The sequence below is a fragment of the Protopterus annectens genome, chromosome 3.part0 (genome assembly GCF_019279795.1).
Source record: "Protopterus annectens isolate FY-2018-M chromosome 3.part0, PAN1.0, whole genome shotgun sequence".
Taxonomy (NCBI): Eukaryota; Metazoa; Chordata; order Ceratodontiformes; family Protopteridae; genus Protopterus; species Protopterus annectens.
The window spans coordinates 1,438,231,870-1,438,257,158 of record NC_056731.1 but is presented as its reverse complement, the minus strand read 5'-3'; positions in this window follow the sequence as shown (position 1 = coordinate 1,438,257,158).

Here is a 25,289-nt window from a genome sequence, read left to right as displayed (position 1 = left end):
AATAATGACAAACATTTCAGGTTACGACTTCATACCCTTCAGAGAATCCATGCTAGTGACACACCTGTTATTCTATCCACTTTCTTTGTTTGTTAGGGCAATATCTGGGGATTGTCCCTATTTGTACCAGTTGTTGTCATGGCTTTGTCCGGTTTTGTACTTTACGGGTTTAACTGGTATGAGCCATGTACATGGAACGTGGGGAAAACACCATTCATTTTCTATTCTGTGAGCGGATTACACATGCGCAGGTGCACTTGCATATCCTTATTGTGGGTTACATATGTTTCATAGATAATTGTGCTTCCATGAACTTTCATAATTCTGACCATAACAGTTACATATCTGTATTCCAGTTTATGGACTACTGCGAAACATGTTCACCTTTACATATTTAAATGTATGTACTGCACAAACGCTTTAATTACACTTTCAAGTTATATGTGCAGTGGTCGTAGGTCAACCGGGACTGCATTCACATTGGCCGGATACCGGAACCACTATTCTATTGGGGTTCTCCCTCATTGATATGCATACCCATAGTACTTAGCTACATCAACATACGCCTCACCGCTTCACCTACGACACAGGCATCCATTCTCCTGCTGGGAAAAAGGTGGTACTACATATTACACATTCCCTATTGCCTACTGCTGTGGACTCCGGCTGCATTGTTAATCACTCCGAGGGTATGCAGAACACTAAGGCATATAGTCCAGCCACATACAGGTCTTTGATTGTCAGGGTGTTCATGTAGTGATCTGGGTTTAGGCTTGTCCACCTGGTGAACGGAACTTCCCTGGCTGAGGTCAAATGTCAGATGAAGCATATGGACAGGGCTTCTCTCCCTGTTTTGAAGTTTTGCCTGTGTTTGCAGACACAGGTGTTTGGGCACCTGTCAGCAGCTAATTCTGTTGGCATTACATATTATGGGTGGGTTTGTTACAGTCCATACTTCCCCGGTGAGGGGTGTTCCCATTCACATTTGACTATTACCTGTATACAGTCATATGGGGATTGTTATTTTTGGACATGAAGTGACTACAAGTATGCAGTTGTATATTACACAAGTGTGAAGGGCTGTTCCTGTAAATATGTACTGACCATACCTCTTGGAGCACTGAACCTGTGTAAAACCTATACAATGGGGGGACAATTAGGGACACATTTTAACGATTGCTCTTACAATCTTACAATGTTGATAGAATGCTAGGTCTTGCATAAGCATGACTTTTCTGCAGGTTGTGGAGTCTTATACTCAGGATATTTCTCATTATTTACTGACGTCAATCCTCAGCTATTTATCACACTGGTGCAGATTGTCAAAGGCACACACCAACACTATGTGGCGAACCTGTGGTCATTCTTAGGGTTGCCATCTTTTCGACTGCCCAAAGTGGGACATGTTCTGTTGAGATGTCAGATTTTCCAGGACAAAACATACCTACAGCCGTGCAGAGTACTGACCTTTAACATTTTTTGTACATATAATAGCTTATTCTAGTAACATTTGAATGGCTTATGCTACTTCACATAACATATTGAGGATTCATATATAAAATAATCATTTTATGCGACTATTAAAGTAAATTAGGAAATAAACTCTCAGGATATTTGCTATGTCTTGATTTTTTTCACAGGACACAACTGCCTACAGAGGGATTGTTACTCGCAAAGTGGGACAGGTGGTGACCCTAGTCATTCTGCGAATATCCGGACAGTTGAGTGGTATGGCACGGACCTCTGTAATACGCTGTTGTGTTCTGGCACAGCAGTAGCTCAGCATTAACGGCTGCAGTCGGAATGTGCTGACAGACAGTTGGGTTTCAGACTTCATACTCCAGACATTTAATGCCAATGTGCAAACTGTTATTCTATCAAATTCTATGTTTCTTAGAGATATGTTTACAGATTGTCCCTGAGTTTGGACCTTTGTCTCACTTATATTCATGGCTCTGCCCAGATATCTTGCTCACACAGGTTGACAGGTATGGTCAGTCATGACTGCACACAGTTAGTGTCCCTCACACTTGATCAGAGTTGACCTGTTTATGTAGTGTCTTCCTCGCCCTCATGCCGTTTTCCACTTTGCAAATGTGTGCATTATATTCTCCCTCCTATTCGTGTCTGGACACGTGCGTCACAAGAAGGTATTTTATCCTGGGTGGTAGGTTATGCATGCCCACTTAGGGCTGGACAGTGTCATGGACCTCCACTGCACGTTCTGACTTGTGTCCAGATATCTACTGGATTGGACATCATGTTGTCATACCCATTCTACTATTTACACAAGTTGGTCATCCCGTGAGGGATATCCCAAAAATTAGTCAAGACAAAAATAAGTTAGATACCGAAGATTTTTGTGGCTTCACGAAAATGTGCAGGGGGTTTTACCTGCAGGGGATACATGGTTTGCAATCCTGACACTGCCTAGGGAGACAATACCTACTACATATGTGTAGGGGTCACTGTGTGTAGCTGTTTCTGCAACAAACCAGTGGACCAAGTATGGCTGGATTTGGTGGATGTTCTGGTATGGTGGCAGGTTGTGTGTTGTGGAGGGTATGCTGGGTAGGCTATTATGCATGCAGGTGTGTTGCGTTTGTTATGGCCAGTTCCATCTGGACCCATCTGTGGGTATGTGATGGTGCCGTATGTATACATTTGTCTCGCATATTTCCATATTCATATGTTTGTGGGATTGTGTTCTACACAATGGCCTGTCTGCTTGTCTTTCAGCTGTTTCTACATGAGGTTGTGTTTCTTTCCACTTCACCCGCTGCCCCCTCATACACCTCCGGTTCACCTTTTCTGCATACGACACAAGTATCGCCTTTGAGGAATTTACCATTAAACACACACCCCTCACACACGAATTACTCACACCCCATAGAGCACTACTTTGGTTGTTGGCCCATGCACGGCCAGAGTTACACATTGACTACTCTACATGTGTCAGGTACCTTTATGGTTGTGTGGACTACCCTGCCATGTTTGCTGTCCACATGCTATACATCACGCACATAGGTACACGCCCTTACTTCACTTTCATTACTTGGTTAGTGTATCCGGGCACTACCTGTTCGACTGAGTCACATACACGTTTGGATTATACAGCTGCCTTCCGGATTTTGCCAGCCTGTTCTACTCATTGGTAGGATGGCACCTTTTCCTATGTCCAAGCTATTCCTTACACATGTCCGACTGTTCTGGACTTTGCCTCCCCACAATCAACGGTTGTGTTTCCACCTTTTCAATTGTCCACAGTGTGACATAGGGTTGTCACCTGTCCCACTTTACGAGGGACAGTCCCTCTTTGGGCAGTTGTGTCCTGACATGTAATTGTCAACATGGCAAATGTCCTGAGATTTTAGGACAAACATATTTCTTATATTTTATGTGATAGTTGCATTAAACAGTTAATTCTGTATCTAAAATACCTGACTGTTATGAGAAACAGACTAAGCAACTAAAATGCTACAGGAATACGCTTTTCTGTAGGCAAAACAGTTATGTTCTGTCCTTTGTACTGGCCGTGGGTATGTGTTGGCCTGTACAGTCTGATGTCTGTACCAAACATGTCCCACTTTGGCCATTTGTAAGGGTGGCAACCCTACTGTGACAGTTGCGGTGAACACAGCATATTTTACAGGCCGACACATACCCACGGTCAGTTTGGCAGATAGAACTTACAATTCTTGCCTATATCTAAGCTTATTCTTGTAGCATTTCAATATCTTATTCTGTTTGTTATGACATTTCTGTATTATACGTCCAGTGAAATATGTTTAATCCAACTATTGCATGATGTCTACGGAGGAATTATGTCCTATATTCTCTGGACATTTGCCAGTTTTACATGTTTGTGTCAGGACACATCTGCCCACAGAGGGACTGTCGCTCGCAAAGTGGGACAGGTGGTAATCTTGGTCGACGGTACGGATCATACTGTTCCTTTCGGCCTACATGTGTCCATGTTATTATGGCTTGTTTATATGCTCCTTCTGTTTTGTTTACATGCGTATGCTATGTCCTATCACATTTGGTATGTGAAATACAGACATACCTTTTGTATGTGATTATTACATGGCTTGTGGGATATGATTCAGACATACGGTCACTACCTATATCTACATTTCTCCTCATGTATTTTCTAATGGACACATCTGCACAGCTATGTTCCCTCCCTCAAATTATCAGTCGGCTGGTGACCCTCTCCGTTGGACTGGATGTACCTACTGGTGGCGCACTAACATCTGATACGTTTCACTTCCACATGGTATAGCTATCTACACTACGTTGGACTACAGGCACACGGTTTTCCTGTCATTTGTTCATGGGTAGGGACCCATTATTCCCTACCATGCATTTGTGTTTGAGTCTTCATTTTCTGTTCGCAGGGACTCTGCTTTGCATATGTTTCAGTCTCCACGGACACTGATAGGTACGATTACTATTGCTGGCGGAATATAATATTCAGCAGTTTAGGTTGCTCTTTGGAAGCCGACATTGACACGCCTCCCTGCGCAACTTAGATATGCCCCTTGCACTCGCGCATGTTTCCTATGCACGTGGCTGTGGCGGCTGCGCACCTTCTTTAATATGCATATGGCACAACTACTGCACATCTACGCCGCACGGCCGGTGCAAGCCTTACGCCGGCCTTGCACCGAGCTTCATGAATCCGGGGGTATATGCATGCAATATTGCATTAAAGCTGGCTTATGGTGATACAAATGTACATGGGAGTATATTTAAGAAACCAAGTACCTAGACTCCCATTTACCCCCCATTAGTAGAAGCTTTTAGTAAGATTTGTGAAGAGGAGATTTATAGCCTCTTCAATGAACAAGCTATGAAAGGGAATTATTTTAATATGAATGATGCACAGTGGAAGGTTTTGAATGAACTGATTTTGTGTCAAGATTTGTACATATGACCAGCTGATAAGCGGGGCAGCATTGTGGTTAATGATACTGACAAATATGTTAATGCCATGCTTATGATGTTGGATGATAACTCCAAATATTTTTTGTGAGAGTTGTGAGGTTGACAGAATTATTAGGAATGTATATTCATATATTTATGCTACTAATGGAAGGTGCAATTGATAAACAGTTATTTGAGTATTTTAAGGTAGATCTTCCTGCTATATCCACTATTTTCGGGCTCCCTAAGATCCAAAAATCTCATATTGACCCTCCCATGAGACTCATAGTGCCAGGGAAGGGATGGGTCACTGAGCCCTTGTCAATTTTTGTTGACAAACAACTGCAACCAATAACTGATAAAGCTGATACTATTATGAGATATATGGGACATTTTTTAGGAGGTTATCTGAATGGGCTGAGCAGAACTCCCTGGATGAATATTTTTTGTCACTATGACTAATACTTCTGTATTCACAGTTACTCCAAATAATGAAGGAATTGAGTTGGTTATAAGTTTTTTGGGAAAGAATATTTCTTACACTTCTGAACATATATATATGATATGTTTTTTTCATTAGACATTATCCTTACAAACAATGTGTTTGCGTTTATTGATAAATACTACATCCAGAGGGTGGGCGTTGCAATCGGCACCATGTGCGCTAATACCTATGCAAACATAATGCTGGCCCGATTGGAGTCTGAGTTTATTTTCATAGGTTCATAGGTTCATAGGTAGGTAGGTACTAGGCTATTGGCCCTAGGGCCTACACAAGCCTAACCAAAAAGGTACCCTGACTTTCGCACCCAAGATAATTATTTTCCTGTGCCACTGTCAAGCAGAACCACAGAAGTGATCCCTGGGGTGAATTTCCAACTACCCATCCAATCATCAAGATTTTTTTTGAAGAGTGCTAATGAGGAGCTCTGTTTGACATAGATAGGTAGTCTGTTTCAGAGTATGGGAAGTCTCTGGGATAGGAATCTATCCCTCCAGCATGTTCTGTTTATTGTGGTGACAAGGTTTAGGTCCCTAGAGCGTGTACCTCAGAGGGATTGGGACTTCTTTAAGGGGAGTATGTCCAACAGCTCTTGGTTTGATATAGCTTTGTATGTTAGGCAGATATCGCCTCTAAGTAGGCAATATGCGATGGATTAAAGCTGGAGTTTTTTGAGATGGTCTGCATAAGTCATCTGTTTGAGGCCAGTAATCCTCTTTGTGAGGTATTTTTGCGGCCTTTCCAGTTGTTGTAGATGTCTTGTGAGGTATATACCAAAAGGGGCATTGTACTCTATAATGGGTCTAATGAGTGATGAGTAGATGGGAACAATGACCTCTTTTTTTCTGGATGAGAAACCTTTTGTGATGAGGTGTGCCACATAGAAGGATTTTCTGACCACTGTGGCGATGTGATTATCAAAGGAGAGACTACTGTCCACCTGTGTCCCAAGGTCTCTTATCACACTTTTGGTGTTAAGTAGACTACTGTCTATGTGGTAGTTCATGGGTACAGAGTTTTTACTAAAGGGGATGACAATGCACTTTTTGGCATTGAGCTTGAGACCATGTCTTTGACATCAGGCATCTGTCTCAGTGAGGCTCTTTTGTAGGATGTCCACATCGTTAGGAGTTTCGATTATGGCTCCTAGTTTGCAGTCATCTGTGAATTTAGTTAGCCAAAGACCTTCTGTGTTAGCCTGTACTTCAGAGAAGTAGATACCAAACAGGAGAGGACCCAGGACTGAACCCTCTGGTACTCCACTTGTCACTGATCTGAAGTCTGATTTGGAGTCTGCTACTTTCACAGTGTGGGTTCTGTCAGTAAGCCAGTTGGCGACCCATCTTGTGACATAGGGATTTATACCTAGTTTAGTGAGTTTATCTATAATTCCAGAGTGGGGGATGGTGTTGAATGCCTTGGCAAGATCTAGATAGGCTGTGTGAACCACCTTACCCTCATCTATGGCTTTGGTGACTACTTCAAAGAAGTCTATCAGGTTTAGGAGACATGATCTGCCTTTTACAAACCCAAACTGTGTGGGGTCTAGAGTTCGGAGATCTCCAATGTCTTTGTTTATGAGTTTCATGAAGATACGTTCCATGGCCTTGCAGACAAGGCTCATCAGGCTAATGAGGCAGTAGTTCCCAGGGTGTGTTGTGGCCCCCCTTTGTCGAGTGGGATAACTGCTGCAGTGCGCCATTCAATGGGCACAAAGCCTGAGGTGAGGCTATGATTGAACATGGTACTTAGGTGGGGTGCCAGTTCATTCTGTAGTTCATGTAGAAGGCAGCCTGGGATGTTGTCAGGTCCGATGGATGCTGTGTTCTTGGCTTTGGAGAGTGAGGTTTTCACCTGTGCAGCCATGATTACAGGAACTTTGCATTCTTCTGGTATAAAGATGGGCCCTTTAGGGGGTGAGAAGCGGGTAAAGTTAGCACTGAACTTATCTGCCAGGATGTTGGCAATATCAGTCGGCTCTGTATATTTAGTGTCATTGTGCTGTAACTCAGAGCAGATCTGAGTGTTGCCATTGAGAATCTTGACATAGCTATAGAATGCTTTGTGGTTGTCTTTAGAATCAGTGGCAATTTTGTTTTCATAACTAGCTTTGGGGGATTTTATGAGGTATCTCAGCTTCTTACTGAGGCTGACCAGGGAGTTCCTCCAATCATGGGATTTTACTCTTTTTTGCAACAGTTTCTTTCTTCTGTTGTAGAGTTTATTTATGGCAGAAGACCACCAGATTGGCTTCCTTTTTTTGGAGGATAGCATCTTGGTTCTGTTAGGGATAGCACGATCCATGCACTCATGTAAATGCTTATAAAGTGCATTTGTGCAGAATTCAGCAGTCGTACCTCTATTGTCCATCTGCATGGGTGTCGTGAAGTTTGCCACTTCTGTCTTAAAAAGCGTGAAGTTGGCTTTGGAGAAATTTTTTACTGTTGTCTTCCTAATGGGGGGTGGGGGGGGGTGGGAGCGGGATGTCGATATCTAGGGTGATTAGCCTGTGGTCAGATCGGACCAACGAGGAGCTGACCTCTGGTGTGGAACACCGATCACCCATGTTGGTGAAGACCAGGTCTAGGATACTGATGCCCCCTGGTGGGTGTGTGGATAAGTTGATCCAAGGCATTGGAATTGATGATTTCCAGAAAACATTGAGCAAAAGAGTTGGTACATGAGTAGTTTTCCCAGTTAATGGTAGGGTAGTTGAAATCATCCATTATTAGAGTGTTGGGTTGTACCTTAATATTTTCCAGTGTGTCATGAAAATAGGAGTGGGAATCCTGGGGCATGTTGGGGGGTCTGTAGCAAGCTACAATCTGGATTGTGGTTTTGCCCAGAGTAAGTTTAACTTGGATAATCTCGGATGCATTATGCTGAGCAACTAGCTTGGAGGTGTGGATATCCTTAATGAATATGGACACGCCTCCACATTTAGTGTTTTGGTCCGGGTTTGGTGGCCGAAAGGTGTGGTATGAATTATAGCCTGGTAATGCAGGGGTGCTCTCTGGAGCTATGATTCAGGTCTCTGTCACTACACAGATGTCAATGTTCTCCATTTTAAGGAGTGCCTGGAGTGAGTGCATTTTGAGGTTTAGACTTCTAGCATTGTGTAGCATTACTCTCAGATTTTGCTTGCTTGTACCTGTTACGGTGGTGAATTTGTCATTTGAATCTTGCCTAAAAAAAGGCACTATAGGGATGGCAAGAGCCTTTGCTAGTATCCAGAATCCCAAGGGTGACAGGTGCAGGCCATCTCTGGCAAAGCAGCATGGTCTGTCAGTCATGTCATCCCAGGCAGACAAATACTGGATTCCCTTAGAATGACACCAGAAGCTTAGCCAATTGTTAAAGTCAATCATTTTGTCCTTGTACTGTGGTGTCATTCTGGGTGATGGCAGGATGCTACTCAGGGCTAAGGTCATACCGGCCTGGGCTACAAGATCGGAGAGCTCCTCCATGTCTCTTTTCATGTAGTCCAGGGAGGTACTTCTCAGGTCATTCACACCAACACGAACAATGACAGAGTCATATTTGTACTTGTTGTGGAGTGACCTGAGTGCATGCATTATGTGGCGGATCCTGGAATCTGACAGGCAGCTGACAGTAACTTTTTCCTTGTTTACCCTGGTGAGTGGAACATCAGTGTGCCTGACTATAGAGTCATCTATGACTAGAGTGTTGGTTATGTTATGCCTTATGGGCTTTTATTGAGTGGCACACTGAGTATGTGGGCTATGTGTCATTTGGGTTGTGTTGTGGGGTGGAGGTTGCTTGCATTTCTGCTTTGGAGGTCTCTGTTGTTTAGGCAGATTTGTACTGAGAGCCTCTGTGAATGTAGGTGTGTGTTTTGTGCTTCTGTGTGTGTGTTTTGGTGGTGTAGGTTTTGACGGACTCTGTGATGAGTGTGCTGCGGTGCAAGTGTTTACCGTCTCCTCTTGACTGTCTAGGCCAATCTTGGGTGAAGAGGGCTTTGCTTCCAGTTTGGCTATATAAGTGCATTTCTCACAGGTCACAATGTTGGGTGGTAGGAGGAGAGGGTTGTCTGTGTACATGAGGCAATTGCTGCATTGTCCCAAGATGCCCAGATTCACCAGGTAGACAGGAGAAAACACCGGGAGATGACCTTTAGACATGCCTGAATAGGTGCTTATTTATTAAGTACTAAAAATTGTTTTCCTCTAGACAAGTGAGGAAAGTTGAGTGTTGCAGTAATTTGTAACTTATTTAGTGCTTGCAATGAGTTCTGAACAAGTGCTGAGCTCAAAGAAACAGATGAGTGCTAAAACTAAAAAGCTGGCTAGTTGCAAGGGAAATTTTGAAGAACAGACTTTATGGCGCCAGGAATAGTTTAACCCCAGTTAAGTGGTGGGGGGGGGGGGCTTAGGAGCTCATAAACAGTCCTGGACACAGCAAATCTGTATCTGGACAAGACCTGCCACAGGAAAGGGGGGAAGCAAGCTTAGAATTTTTTTCCAGTAAAGTGGAAATGGAGAAAGCTGGAACAGAAGTTAATTCAACGTTAAGAATCTGAGTGTGTTGGCCTTCACAAATGTTCCCTATTAGATTGAGTGAACTAATGTCACTAGAATGGGAGGAGTGTCACAGATCAAATATACAGTATGGGTGGGCAACTGCAAAGCCACCAAGTATAAGAACACACAACACTAGGGAGGGTGGGTGCTAAAAATTACAGTTCCTAGCTGTAGCCACTAAATGAAAGTTTTAAACAGATGAAGGAGCAGACTTGAGAATGCTTTTAACTGTAAACAGACAATCAAATATGCACAGAAAAGCTCGGATAGAGCACTCACAAACAGAAAATACAACTCTCAGTATGAAAAAGCAGTTTACAGTTAAGTATTGTTAAAACAGTGTAAAACAGTACATAAATGCAGTGAAACAATAAAAAAGCTTTATAACAGTGCAAAATGTAGTAGATCATCTGTATAGCACAATTATAAGCGTTTCAGAAGTGCAGTTCAGTGAAATAAGTGTAAGGAATAACTTATCCTGCTCTTGGAATCTTAAGGAATTTCCACTTATGCAATGCAATCTAGAGCCTGAACAATACAAGCAGAACCTTTATAAGACACAGGGTTTATATAGCAGTAAGAATGCAAGAGTTGGAAGATCAGATTACTACTCAGCCCCTGCTATTACCCAATCACTCATACTACAGAAGGTCAGGAGGCCTTGCTACTCTCAATAATAATGAAGACAATCAGCATAAAATGGCTGTCAAAATCACAGGAAACTCAAACAAAACTACCAGCCTAGAGAACAGGTCTCTATCAAGATTGTGCCACCTGAGCAGAACACAGAAACCTCACTTTAAAAGCATAGAAAGAACACCCACAAAGAGAAAATGCAAGTCTCAGTATGAAAAAGCAGTTTATAATTTAGTAATTAAATAAAAAATGCAATTATAGTAATGCACACTATTTCAGTTCCTAGCTGTAGCCACTAAACGAAAGTTTTAAACAGATCAAGGAGCTGACTCAAGAATGCTTTTAACTGTAAACAGACAATCAAAAATGCACAGAAAAGCTCGGATAGAGCACTCACAAACAGAAAATACAACTCTCAGTATGAAAAAGCAGTTTACAGTTAAGTAATATTAAAACAGTATAAAACAGTACATAAATGCAGTGAAACAATAAAAAAAGCTTTATAACAGTGCAAAATGTAATAGATCAACTGTATAGCACAATTATAAGTGCTTCAGAAGTGCAGTTGAATGAGAGAAATGTATATCATCATCTTCTTATACATTATGCTAGATTTGTGGATGATGTTTTTTGATCTGGGCAGGAACCATAGAAACTTTACAGGATTTCATACATTAACTGCTTGGCACTACTGATTACTTGAAATTCACCTATAACTACTCTGATGTGGGTATAGATTTTTTGGATATATATGTTAAAAGGGTGGGTGATGGGATTGATGCGGCCATCTATAAAAAGGCATACAAGAAGAATAGTCTTGCATGCATGAAGTATGCATCCTAGACACCTAAAAAAGGAATTTAATGGAGACTCAACTTTTCAGACATGCAAGATTAAATAATAAGGGCAGTGATATGCACTCTTATTTTGATACCTTGATGAATGAATTCTGTCAGAGTGGCTACTGGTTAGATCCAACCACAAACTAATCACCATGAAAATCCACATCTTACCCACACCCCCTGCAAAGCCACCATGAAAAACCTCTCCAAAGCTGACTTTGGGCTCCTAAAACCAGAATTGGCTATCATCATGGCACCCATGTCAATGAAAAATAGTTGCATGAAGAAGCCAATCTGGTAGTCCCCCACCATTAATACCATTAATAAACTCTACAACAAAAGGAAGAAACTGTTGCAGAAAAAGGTGAAGTCCCAAGACTGGAAAAAGTCCCTTATTAGCCTCAACAAAAATATGGGATCCCTCAACAAAACCTCTAAAGCCATCTATGAAGGCAGAATTGTGGCAGACACTAAAAACAACCACAAAGCCTTCTCTAGTTATATCAAGAATCTCCATGCCAATACCCAGATTTGCTCTGAGTGACTGCACAATGGTACCTCCTATACTGATGCAACAGATATTGCCAACATACTGGCCGACAGATTCAGTGCCAACTTTACCCCCCCCCCCAAAAGTACCCTTCACAATACCAGAAGAATGCCAGACACCAAGCATTACTGCAGCACAGGTTAAAGCTGCAGTGTCCAAGGCCAAGAATACAGCTCCTATGACAATATCCCTGGCTGTATTCTACATGAACTACAAGGTGAACTGGCACCACACCTGTGAGCCCTGTTCACTTACAGCCTTACCTCAGGCTTTGTCCCTACCAAATGGTGTGCTGCTACAGTCACCCCTCTCCATAAAGGGGGAGCGACTACAGACCTTGGGAATTATAATCCCATTAGCCTGATGAGTCTGATAGGTAAGGCTATGGAGTGCATCATCATGGACCTAATTAACAAAGATATAGGAAATCTCTGAACTCTAGACCCCACACAATTTAGTTTAAGGAAACGTAGATCATGCCTTGTCAACCTGGTTGACTTCTTTAAGGCAGTCAGCAGAGCTGTGGATGAAGTTAAGGCAGTTCATACAGCCTACCTTGATCTGGCCAAAGCCTTTGATACCATTCCTCACTCAGGAATTATTGATAAACTCACCAAACTAGACATCAGCTCCTATATCATTCGGTGGGTTGCAAATTGGCTAACAGATAGAACCCACAGTGTGAAAGCAGTGGACTCCAAGTCAGACTGCCGAGCAGTCATGTGTGAAGTCCCACAGGGATCAGTCCTGGGTCCTCTCCTGTTTGACATCTATTTCTCAGAAGTCCGGTCCAACATCGAGGGACTCTGGCTGACCATTTTCACAGATGATTGCAAACTGGGAGCCATTATTAACTCCTCAAGTGATGCAGACATCCTACAGGATGGCCTTACTGAGACAAATGACTGGTGTCGAAACCATGGCCTTAAGCTAAATGCCAAAAAATGCATCATCATCCCCTTTGGGAAAACCTCAGTTCCCACTGATTACCACATTGATGGGAGCCCACTGAACACTGAAGGTGTTATAAGAGATCTGGGGACACAGGTTGACAGAAAACTCTCCTTCGACCACCACATTGCCACTGCAGTCAGAAAGTCCTTTTATGTGGCACATTTCATTACCAAAGGTTTTGCATCCAGTTAGAAAGAGGTCATCATCTCTCTCTACTCTTCTTTCGTTAGACCAGTCATCGAATATAATGTCCCATTTGGCATGTATCTCACTAGACACTTGCAACAGCTGGAGAGGCCACAAAAGTACCTCACAAAGAGGATCCTAGGCCTTAAATACATTTCCTACATGGACAGACTAAAAAAACTCCAGCTTTTCTCTGTCTCATATCATCTACTAAGAGGCAATCTCTGCTTGACTAAGCCATGTCTGACCCAGCTCTGTTAGAATTGCTACATCTAAAGAAATTCCAGTCCTTCCACACCACATGCTCCAGAGACCTCAACCTCATTACCACAATCAACAGAACATGCTGGAGTAACAGGTTCATAACCCAGACACTGCCCATGCTCTGGAATAAACTTCCCATACACATAAAACAGAGCAACTCACTGGCCCTTTTCAAGAAAAATTTTGATGTGTTGATGGGAAATAGAAAGTTCATCCCAGGGATCAATCCAGTGGCTCTACTTGATAGTGGCACGGGTAACCAACTTCAGGTGGCATGATGCCAGGGCACTTCTAAGGGCTAGGCTTGCAAATGCTTCAGGGCCATTAGCCTAGTACACACCTATGAACCTATGAACAGAATTTCTTCTTTATCTTTATTTACTCTGTACAGCAAGTGATTCCTCATCTCAGCATAATAGCATAAACCAAAAGAAAAACCCAGCCAAGCTAGATGTTCCACTGTGTGATTCCTTGAAACCTCTTGTATTAGAAGTAACATTGGATATATGCGAATCTCCCCTTAGGGACATCAGGTGTTTCAGTTATATGGCAGTTCTGAATGCCCATGACTTTTTTTTGTCCATATCAAACTGAAAAGGGAAATAAGTCATTGGCATTCAGAACTGCCATATAACTGAAACACCTGATGCCCCTGAGGGCTCATTTCCATATAGCTCATGTTTCCTCTAATACAAGAGGTTATTCAAAATCACACAGTGGAAAATCTAGCATGGCTGGGTTTTTCTTTTGTTTTTTGCTGATTGTTTTTTCTGTGTGACCTTGTTTACTCATCATTGTTTTAGTCGACTCAACATAATAGGAAAGGATAGGGCCAATCTGCTCTGTGTCTCATTCTGTTCCAGCTATATTTTTATTTGAACTGCTTAATTTAACTGTGCAATAAAGCCAAAAAGCAAATAAAATTACACAAACCTCTCTACTATAAATCCAACCTAAACTCTACCAGCCATAACATTAAGCAATTCTGGTCCACTATTAACACTATCTTTCACCCAGGGAAAGTTGATACCCCCAGCCATCCATTCCCCTCTCCTCCAGCAGTATTGCTGAATCCTTCAACAAGCACTTCACTGAAACTATAACATCTCTAAACAAGCAACACTTCCCTACAACAGCCCTCCCAACTCCTAACACTAAACCCCCCACTCCTCTTTTTTTCTTCACCTCAGTACCTACCTCCAACATCAAAAGACTTTTGTCAAAACTTAAACCCACCAAACTCACAGCTGACAACCTCCCCTCTGAATACTTTAAAATTGCAGCTGATACACTAGCCTACCCAATTTCAATTCTAATCAACCGTTCCATAACAGAAGAGTATGTTCCCTTGATATGGAAAATATCCCACATCATTCTCCTCCACAAAGGCACCCCCTCCACCGACCTCTCCAATTACCCCCCCCCATTGCTATCCTCTCCCCTCTCTCCAAGATACTTGAAAAATGTATCAACACCCAGGTCTTCAACTACCGCCTAGTTAATAATCTCCTCTCCAAAAAATCAACATGGTTTCAAGCCATATCACAGCATTACCTCCGCTCTGCTCTCTTTCACCAACACTATACTTCATCACAAAAACAATGGCCTCTTCTCTACTGCCATATTTGTTGATATCTTAAAGGCCTTTGACATGGTATCTCATGAGCTACTACTCTCTACTCTCCCCAACCTCTCCTTCTCACAATGAGCCTGCAACTGGTTCCACAGCTATCTACATGTACACCAGCAATCAGTAATCTGGGACAATAACCTATCACCTCGCCTCCCAGTTACTGTCAGAGTTCCCCAAGGGTCTATCCTTGGCCCTCAGCTATTCTCACTTTCCCCTAACAACCTACATACTGCCACCACACAAGCAGCTCTTATACAGGACACAGATGACTCTACTCTCATCATATCTGCCCCCACTCTACCAGAACTACAACAGATCACACAGGAATCATTCTCTTCTGTAGAAAGCTGACTATCCAATGCTCAGCTCCTACTCAAAGCAAGTAAGACAAAACTTCTCCTGTTCCAACCTTCCAAAGCCACCCAAAATGCCTCCCCTTTAACATTCTCGCCAAAGACAATACCATCATCTCTCCACCAGAACACACAAAATTAATCGGTGTGGAAATAGACAACAAACTTAGATTTGACACCCACATATCTCTCACATAAAAATAGTTCACAAGAAACTGGTGCATTATATCGAAGCCGACAATTCGTAACTAAGGTGGCTAGAATCTCCATAGCCAATTCCCAGCTAATCTCCACCTTACTCTATGCATCCCCCATACTTACCAACCTTAGACAGACAGACCTACACAAGCTGGATGTGTGTTACAACAAAATTGCTAAATTTGCCACTGGAACCTCCTACCACAGCCATCATTGTATCTCCCTTAAAGAACTAAACTGGCTAGAACTCCCACAACTCCTTCACTTTAATCAACTCACCCTCGCTCATAAACTTACTAACCACCCCCATAACATCCCTTCCCTTCAAACCCTTTTCCAACCCTACCACTCCACTAGGCCCATAAGATCAAGCAACAAAAATCAACTCACTGTTAACAAACCCAAAAATACAGCAGGAGAAGCCATAATTTCATGTGCCATATCTAAACTTTGGAACAATCTTCCAATAACTACGTTACCTTCCAGCAGCCTTTTCAAGACTTCCACTTAAATTTACACTGGCTTTGTCCTTGTTCTAATCCAGACTAACACCCCCACCCTTGTCCCCCCCACCTAGACTCTTCACCCAACTATACTACCTCCACTACTAACCAAAGTAAGAATTAGCTAGTTGTTTTTACATACTTTAAAATCTTGTCTGACAACTTTGTTGCTAATATTATAAACAAGAAACTATCTTAACTTGCAACATTTACTGTATATACTGTTGATAATCAATATCTTGTTACTGTATTAAAGCCAACAACCTGTAATGTTGTTTACTATTGCTGCAACTTTGTATCTCTATTTATCATGTACATGATGTGGAGCTTTTCTCCCCAGGCATCCGCTGAAAAAGGACCTGCGTCCAGTTGGAATTTCCCGGTAAACAAATGTAAAATAAAATAAAATAAAAATAAATTAATGTATTATTCTCCCACTGTGCTTTCAAAAAACGTTCATTGTTTATCTGCAAATCTTGCAAATCAGGAATATTTCATCAGTATACAAGGTACAGCTACAACTGTTTCTTCTTCTTTTGTTCCTTCCTCTGCAAAAGGCAATTCATGTCACTAATTTTCTTCTGTTTATTAGTTTTGGCAATTCCTTTATACCTTTACATCAGTAACTTCTGTTTCTTTAAGTAACTGCTGTAGAGAGTTTTGTTTCTGAGTTGCCCAGGCTTTTAACACTGCAGAAGGAAAGTTATGACTCTTTTCAGATTTCTTTTATTTCCTTAATGAGCTTAGGTCTGTCCCGCTCTGTCTCTGTTCAGGCATCCTTCATTACCTGAGTGGTGCAAATCTTCTGATAAGGTTCCATATCATACATAGTTGGTTATTACCTTGCAGTTTCTGTGCAAGCTTCTTTCACTTGCTCCACAGCTAGATTTTTTTTGGCAAATGAAAAAGTACATTCCCATATATTCAGAGTCTGGTAGATGTACAAGAACGTACATGAAATACTCACAAACAGCAAGAATTGAAGGGGTCCATCACATTTGAATTTAAAGTGCATTTAATGGATATGAAGCCAGTATACTAATACAGTGTTTTGGCTTTGTATCTGAAAATAAAAGTGAAAAGTATTTGAAAGGGGTCTGAATCTGAAAAAAAAGAGAATAGAATTATATTTTCTTACTGTAACAATGTCCTGAAATGCAGGCATTGAACCAAAGAAATATATTGGGGGGGATTCAGTAATCCTCCGTGTAAGACTAATTAAGTCTTACTCGGAAATGGCAGCCTAAGAGTATGACATCAGCGCACCATGCATATTCATGAGGGCGCGCTGACTCAACTCCAAGGCTAACACGGATCATGTAGGAGTGCAGGGGGTGTGTCAGACTGCCAAGCAGTCCAAATATCCACGCTCCTGCAAGTGCTTAAATCTGCAAATATCAGCAGATATGAGCAAGTCCATTCAAATGTGTATACCCCCAACACTACACTCCCCCACATTCAAAACCCCTGTACAAATGAAATAAAATGTAAAACAATTTTTTTTTTATTATTCCCAACATAGTTGCCCGTATTTGCGCGTGTGTGCATGGATATGCCCATTGCTTAGCTACAGTTAGCAGTTTAGACATCAAAGAGGATAATAAATCACTTATATGCAAATTAAGCCAAATAGCAATAATGTAGTGATAAAACCTTCGAACAAAGAGGAGGCATTCCAGGTTCAAGTCCCACCACTTCCCTTTCCATTTTCTGTAGGAAATCTGTGCATAAAAATAATTCCTGACATTTACCTTTTAAATTTTATTAAAATGCATTGAAATGCCATGTAGTAGTGAATGATATTTTAAATATATATAAGAAGGTGAAACGGTCATGCATACAAATAAATGCATAAGTAACCTATATTAAGCAATGTGAAGCACTGCTAAGCAACGTTTAATAGTATTAAGCACATTTAAGAATAATTGCCCATAGCTAAGCTCTGCTTTAACTAGCGCAATGGCCTTGCGTTTAGCTGCGCACTGCGCCAACTAGCGCAATGTCGGGCAACGTCGGGCAACGTAGAGCAACATTGGGCAAAGTTGAGCAAAGTCAGCTAAACACAGCCACACCTCCTAGCCAGTCAGGCCAGTAGTAAAATAAAAAGCAATGACAGATGTCGAACCCGGGATACTGTGCACCATAATCACAGTACTGAACCACTAAGCCATGACAGCTTTTGCTGTTCATGCACTCTCAACATACATATACATATTAATCAAAGTTTACTCAGTGCTAAGCAGGTGTGCACTCAGCTGAGATATTTCAAAACCGGCCAATCACAAATAAGTGCGGGAAATGAGGTATATTTAAGCTCCATAGGTGGGAATAATCTCCATGACTAGTTGTAGCTCCCATCTGCAGTCAGAATGGCCGGTGTTGGAGAGGGCTCTCATTTTCGAGCACAACGGTGGGGCACTGAGGAGTCAAAAGTGATGGTTTGGCTCCTCGTCCAACACCATGATGCAAGACTCCTGCAGGGCCAGTTCAAAGGCACTGAGTACAAAGCGGAAGCCTGGAACCGTTTTGCACATGATCTCACCAGTGCCACAGGCATCCCTCGGACTGGTGAGCAGGTCAGACACCACCAAGCAGACTTGACGACATGGAAGCAGGACCAACTGAACCAATGGACACAGGAGACCCGTGGAAATGAAAATGCCCCACTACTGAGTAGGTAGCCATGGAATGGAGTATATAAGAATTGCTATTGTAGTCTATATAATGGACAGGTATGTCTCAATATCCCTTCATTTACTTCACAGCTGCAGGTGCCCTTGCTGCAAATCAGCAAGCCTATGCAGATAGGCTGCTAAGGCTGTGCCACCAGGCAGGTTAGTAATTATTCTGCATGTATTGTTATATAAAATAAGTGAGAGAGCCTGAAAAAAAGTGTTGTAGCCCAATAATAAAGGCAAAATAAGTCCTGAATAATTCCTCTGCATGTACTGTTATATAAAATAAGTGAGAGAGCCTGAAAATGAGTGTTGTAACCCATTAATAAAGGTATAATACATCTTGAATAAGTCCTCTGTATGCACTGTGATATCAAATAAATGAGAGAGCCTCTAGAATAGTGTGTAATGTAAATAATAAAGGTATAATTCCTGGAGTGTGTCCGTGTCACTTACTTCGAAATGTCATTGTATTCTTGCATTATATAAATAGTACTGTTGTATTAAGTGCTGTCAACCCACAGTTGGGCAGGCCCATATCAAGTGGATGAAGGGAGTGCCAGTAGCTGTGAAGCATATATACAGTCCTCAACTGTTGGTTAATGGCTGGCATGCATAGGTAAATCTGGCACATGAGTAGCTTGTTAATGTGTTCCCTAGAAATGTCAGTGTGCTGCTAGAAATGTAGGGGGCTGTAGAAATATAACTGATAATGTCACCTGAACACATCCAGATATGTAAATATATAAATATAAAAAATATATATAAATATGTAGCAGTAACATCTGCATCCTGGACAGTTTGTATGTCAGACACAGGTCAGGAATATAAGGAACTAGCCAAATCCATTTCACAACGTAATAGACTTTGCCTAGTGTAATAATACATGTAGGGGATATACACCTGCAGTCAGTAGGAATGTAGTGTAAACTATAAGTACATTTAAGATGTTAATGGAGGTATCTTTTTACACTCTACTGTATGTGCATAAACAATGCAATTCCACACCTCAATGGGTATGTCTAATTTCAAAACATTTGTTGGGACATATGTCCTATTGGTTTATAAATATCTGCATTTACTTTGATGCATGTGCCCTGTTCAAATACCACAATCTTGGTGGCCTATTGCCACCAATAAATCCTGCATGCTGTTGGAATGTCCTCTGTTGTTCTATATATGCATGTGTTATGCTTGCTGTTCAACTGTTGGAACTCTGGTGTGTTGGGTTAATGGGAATATTACTGCATGCTGTTACAACTAATTTGGAATGCTGTTGGCTGTTACCAACCCATATTGTCATTAAATCCTCCTAAACATAGAATGTATGGGAAGGCCGGTCCAAGCAGACCCACCTGTCCCACCTCAGCTGGCGATGGCACCTGGCACCAGCAGGTCCCGTGCCCAGCCTGGGACCTCCTCCTTCGTTGGCTCTGTGCACTGCAGGGGATGGGGCTCGTCCCCCCATGCAAGCATGACCGGAGGAGGGCCACATATCACCCTCCGAAAGGTTCAGTCTGTGGTGCGTAGGGAGATTCAGCTTTCAGTCGCTGATCCTCTATGCCAGCTCAAGGCAAGAGTGTCATGACTCATGGGTGAGCCTGCCCCTCCTATGCAGCCCCAGCACAGCCACCCTCTGGGCTGTGAAGGTGCAGTGGTGACTGCCCATGGGGGGGGGGGGTCTCAGTTCCACTGTTACCATCTGTGGGCTCATGGGCTTGTGATTTCCAAACATCCTACCCCATCAATGTTGTTCACCCACCCCATGTATCATATTCCACCCCTGTATGCATCTTGTTTGTCTTGTCTGTTTACCTCCCCAACCTACCTCCCCAAATATACCTACTTCCTCTACCCCACATTCCACTCTCACCTGAAAAAAAATGGGCAATCTGCTCCCACAAAAAAATTACACCCCATACATAGCTGTCCATTTTGCACACATGTCCGCTGGACAGATAAACTGATATTTAATTGGCAGTACAACATACTTTGTTTTCCTCACCCCTCTCTCAGGGGTTGAAGGTTTCAAAATTCCCTCAAAATTTCTAGTATATGCACAGCTGTTGCTGTTAAAGAAATGGGCAGCTATGGACCTTCCCTACACCCATCCTGCACATCCCTAGCTGTTTTCCATACTGTCTTACCCTCTTTGTGCCCCTTTTCACCACTTTCCTACCTCCCCATTTTCTTTTCTTTAAAAGAAATTAGTGCGGGGGTTAGCGGGAGTAAGCACTTTTAAGCAGTAGTTACCAGGTTTGTGCGAGTGTGCCCATGTGTGCGCTTAGCTAAGTACCACACAGCAGGCTGCATGCAATTGCCAAATGGTGGCCTCCAATTGCTACAGAGGCCATCACATGCACATGTGCAGATACCTATAAAAGCAGTCTGTACTTGCTGTCCACACATGCAATCATTTCATTGCAGGTACGGAGGGAGAGAGAGAGAGAGAGAGAGAGAGAGACACACAGAGGCAGACAACAGCTGCAGCAGAAATAAAGAAAAATATCCAAAAAAAATATATTGAAAGAAAAAGTCAGATATTGAAAAAAAAGATAACAAAAAGAATATGTTGAAAACAAAATAATATACTTAAAATAAAAAAAAAACTATCTTGAAAAAATATATATTGAAAAAAAAATATTGAAAAAATATATTTAAAAAAATTATATTGAAAAAAATATATTGAAAAAATATATATATTGAAAAAATATATATATTGAAATAAAAAATATATAAAAAAAATATATTGAAATAAAAATATATTGAAAAAATATATTGAAAATTAAATAATATATTGAAAAGAAAAAGTATATTAACAAAACAAATATACCTTGAAAATTAATTCAACATATACAACAACAAATACTAACACATACAAAGGAAAAGTATGTAACAGCTATGTATTTACTGGCATGTAGTAGATGTTTATGAAGAATACTCTACATAGTTTGAATCATCCATATGTGGCAGCTGTACGTATCAATGCACAGATGCCCTGCATAACTACTGGCATGGAAAAATGAGTGTGTAGCTGTGTGCAGTGGGATGTGACTGTGACATATGTAGTTCAGCATTAAATGTCAAACATCTGATCCATGTTATCTGTGTTCTGTACAGTAGTGTATACAATGTCTGTTTGGTTGAGTAGCCCATACGGTTATGTAAACATGGATGTCACAGAGTAACAAATGCATGATAGCCATATTAACGTGTAGCTTAGTACTGGCAACAGCTGTACCAGGCTAGTATTCTAACCTAGCATTTGCAGCTATATATACACCCTCTAATATTACTGTGTGCTCACATGTGACACCTGTTCATGTTGCAGCAATGCCCAACAGGTCAGCTGTGAGGTACACAAACTTACAACAGTCTGTGCCTTGTGTGTATATGGCACACACATATGGAGAGATCTGTCTGTGTCAGATATATTATCATCTGTACATGTGCATAGAGCAAGGGACATACTGCAACTGTTTGTGAAGGGTGGACATATATATGTTGTTGAAGGTTGTTATGTGCATATTTCTATGTAGGTTGTAGTATGTGGCAAACAAGACAGCATACAGTGCTGGTATATGACATGTGGTGGTTAAACATTGTTGGTATGATTCGTCTGGTCTGCAGTGTTGCAGCCAGTGAGGCCTGCTAAAGCTACATAGGCTGAGAACACCTTCAATGCATTCCACACATCACTGTGCAATATTATGACATAACTGTATACCTCACAACCTTTGCATAATTGATATCCCCACCATGAAAGGTGGACTGTATATGTGCCTATATGTATCTCTATATGTACACCAATGGATGTTTATATGTATGTGTGTGTGTGTGTGTGTATATATATATATCTATATATATATATATATATATATATATATATATATATATATGTATGTATATATATATATATATATATATATATATGTGTATATATATATATATATATATATATATATATATATATATATATATATATATATATATATATATATATATATATATATATATATATATATATATATATATATATATATATATATATATATATATATATATATATATATATATATATATATAGGAAGAGAGAGAGAGAGAGACAGGGTCATATTTACTGCAACAGATGCCTGGTGACAATGCCATGGACTCACACTCAGTGTTGACACTGCATTGGCATCCCTTCTTGCCAAATCTCTGTACCCATTAACTACCACATAGGTGGCAATCTACTTAACATCAAAGGTGTGATAACAGACCATGGGACACAGGTGGACACTAGTCTCCCCTCTGGTGATCACAGTGCCACACTAGTCATGTCATCTGTCTACGTGGCACACGTCATCACAAAAGGTGTGTCATCCAGGGAAATATAGATCAGTGTTCTCCTCTACTCATCACACATAAAGCCCATTACAGAGTACAATGCCTCATATGGTATGTACCTCACAAGACATCTACAGCAACTGGACACAACACACACATACCTCACAAAGAGTAATACCAGCCTCAAATATGCAGACCATCTCACAAACCCATAACTAGACTGTGTCACATACCGCCTACCCAGAGGTGACCTCTGCCTAACATACTAAGCTATGTCAAACCCAGAGCTGTTGGACATGCTCCACGTAAACAGATCACAATCTCTATGAGCTACATGCTCTAGGGACCCAAACCTTTTGACCACAATAAACAGCACATGCTGGAGGGATAGATTCCTATCTCAGAGACATCCCATTCTCTGGAACAAACCAACTAACCATAGCATACAAAGCTCCTAATTAGCAGTCATCATAAATAATCCTGAAGATTGTATGGGAGATAGTGAATACACCCAGGCAATCACCTCTGTGTCTCTGCTTGACAGGGCCATGTGAAATGTAATTACCTGTGTGTCAAAGGCCAGGGTAGTGTATGGCTAGACTTCTATAGGCCCTAGGGCCAAGAGCCTCTTACCTACCTATGAAGTGATACACACCCACATGTACTTGTTGCAATAATTGCTATGTGAGGTTGACTGAGTGTGATGGTGAATGTGTTGGTGAATGTGTCAGAGTTCGGTATATGGTCTCGTAACTACAGACACACAGTACTATATGGTACACAGGTAAAGGTCACCTGGGTTGCCATACCTTTGTGTCTGGTATGTATGTCTGATGTGTGTGTGTGTGTGGATATGCCTGTACCATGGCCTCGGTCATATGTGTGTTACAGGATATAACTGCGTATCTAGCAACATGTATAATCTAGTACAGCAGTATGCCAGCTATATTAATGAATGTGCACATATGTTAGGCAGGGGTCTGCCATCAACGACTAGTGTGGTATACTGGTAATACTGTCACTGGACTTTACAATCATTGCAATGGATTACATATGTCATGATGCATTAGCATGATATATACCTTCTGTGGCTAGGTGGTGCATTGTGTCTCATACAGTGTACCATGTACTGTTGTATAGTCTTACATACTGTTTTAACTTTGTTGCTGTGCAAAATATGGTTTGATATATAGAGTGTGCCAGGCACTGTCAGGCAGTTGTGGGTTGAGAACTGATAGGTGGTATTGAAAGTGTGTATCTTCTGACAGCCAATAGGTTGCTATATATGGCAGTTAATTGATATCTGTACTTTAGAATGTCACGTGTGCCACATGACCTGCTCACACATATTGTTTCATTGTCTTCCAGGGTCATGTCCCACCATCGTAATCCCGCCTATAGCACGGCGGAGGAAGAACAGATCACAGCGAGCCTGGTACAGCACTATGCCCTGCTGTTCTCCAGAACCAGCCAGGACCAGCATGAGTGGACTGCGCTGTGGCAAGATCTTGTCCATAGGGTAAATGACATAGGCATGCATAACCGGACATATGAGCCATCACTGCAGACATGTCCGGCAGTGTGCATCTGATATTTGCAGACAACAGCTTGCCACAGGTGAGGGGGTAGCCATCCATCCTCCCCCACCAGAGTGGAGGATCTGCTCCTGAGCCAGGTGGCTCCTGGTCAACAACAACCACAACAAATAACATGTGTCATCATGGAGGCCGGAGCCACCCAGCAAGTTGACATGGAGCGTGCAGGTAACATGGCATAGCTGTAGACTACTGCTACCTCTATTGGTAGAGCATGCTTATGTGAGATGTGTACTGTGTAGTTAAATGATATGGTGCCTAGTGTTGTGCAATACTAATAATTAGGAATATAATCTGTAGGCCTGTGACTGTCAACTGTTGTACTACTGTAAGATTGCAAACACACAGTAGCAATGCCAAAGTTGTTGCCACTGACAAAGTGTCTCATATCCTTGTAGGTCCCTCTGGTGTGACAGCAAGGCAGCAGACCCATGCTGGTGAGTGTGTTCTACCTTTAATATTGCTAATTAAATGTGCATCTCATAGGTGAGGTGTAGAACATGTACACGTACCACACCTATGCGTAATGCATGCTGTGCATGTTTGCTGTGAGACTATGCACATCCCAGTAATGCGGGTAGCTGCCTAAAACACATACA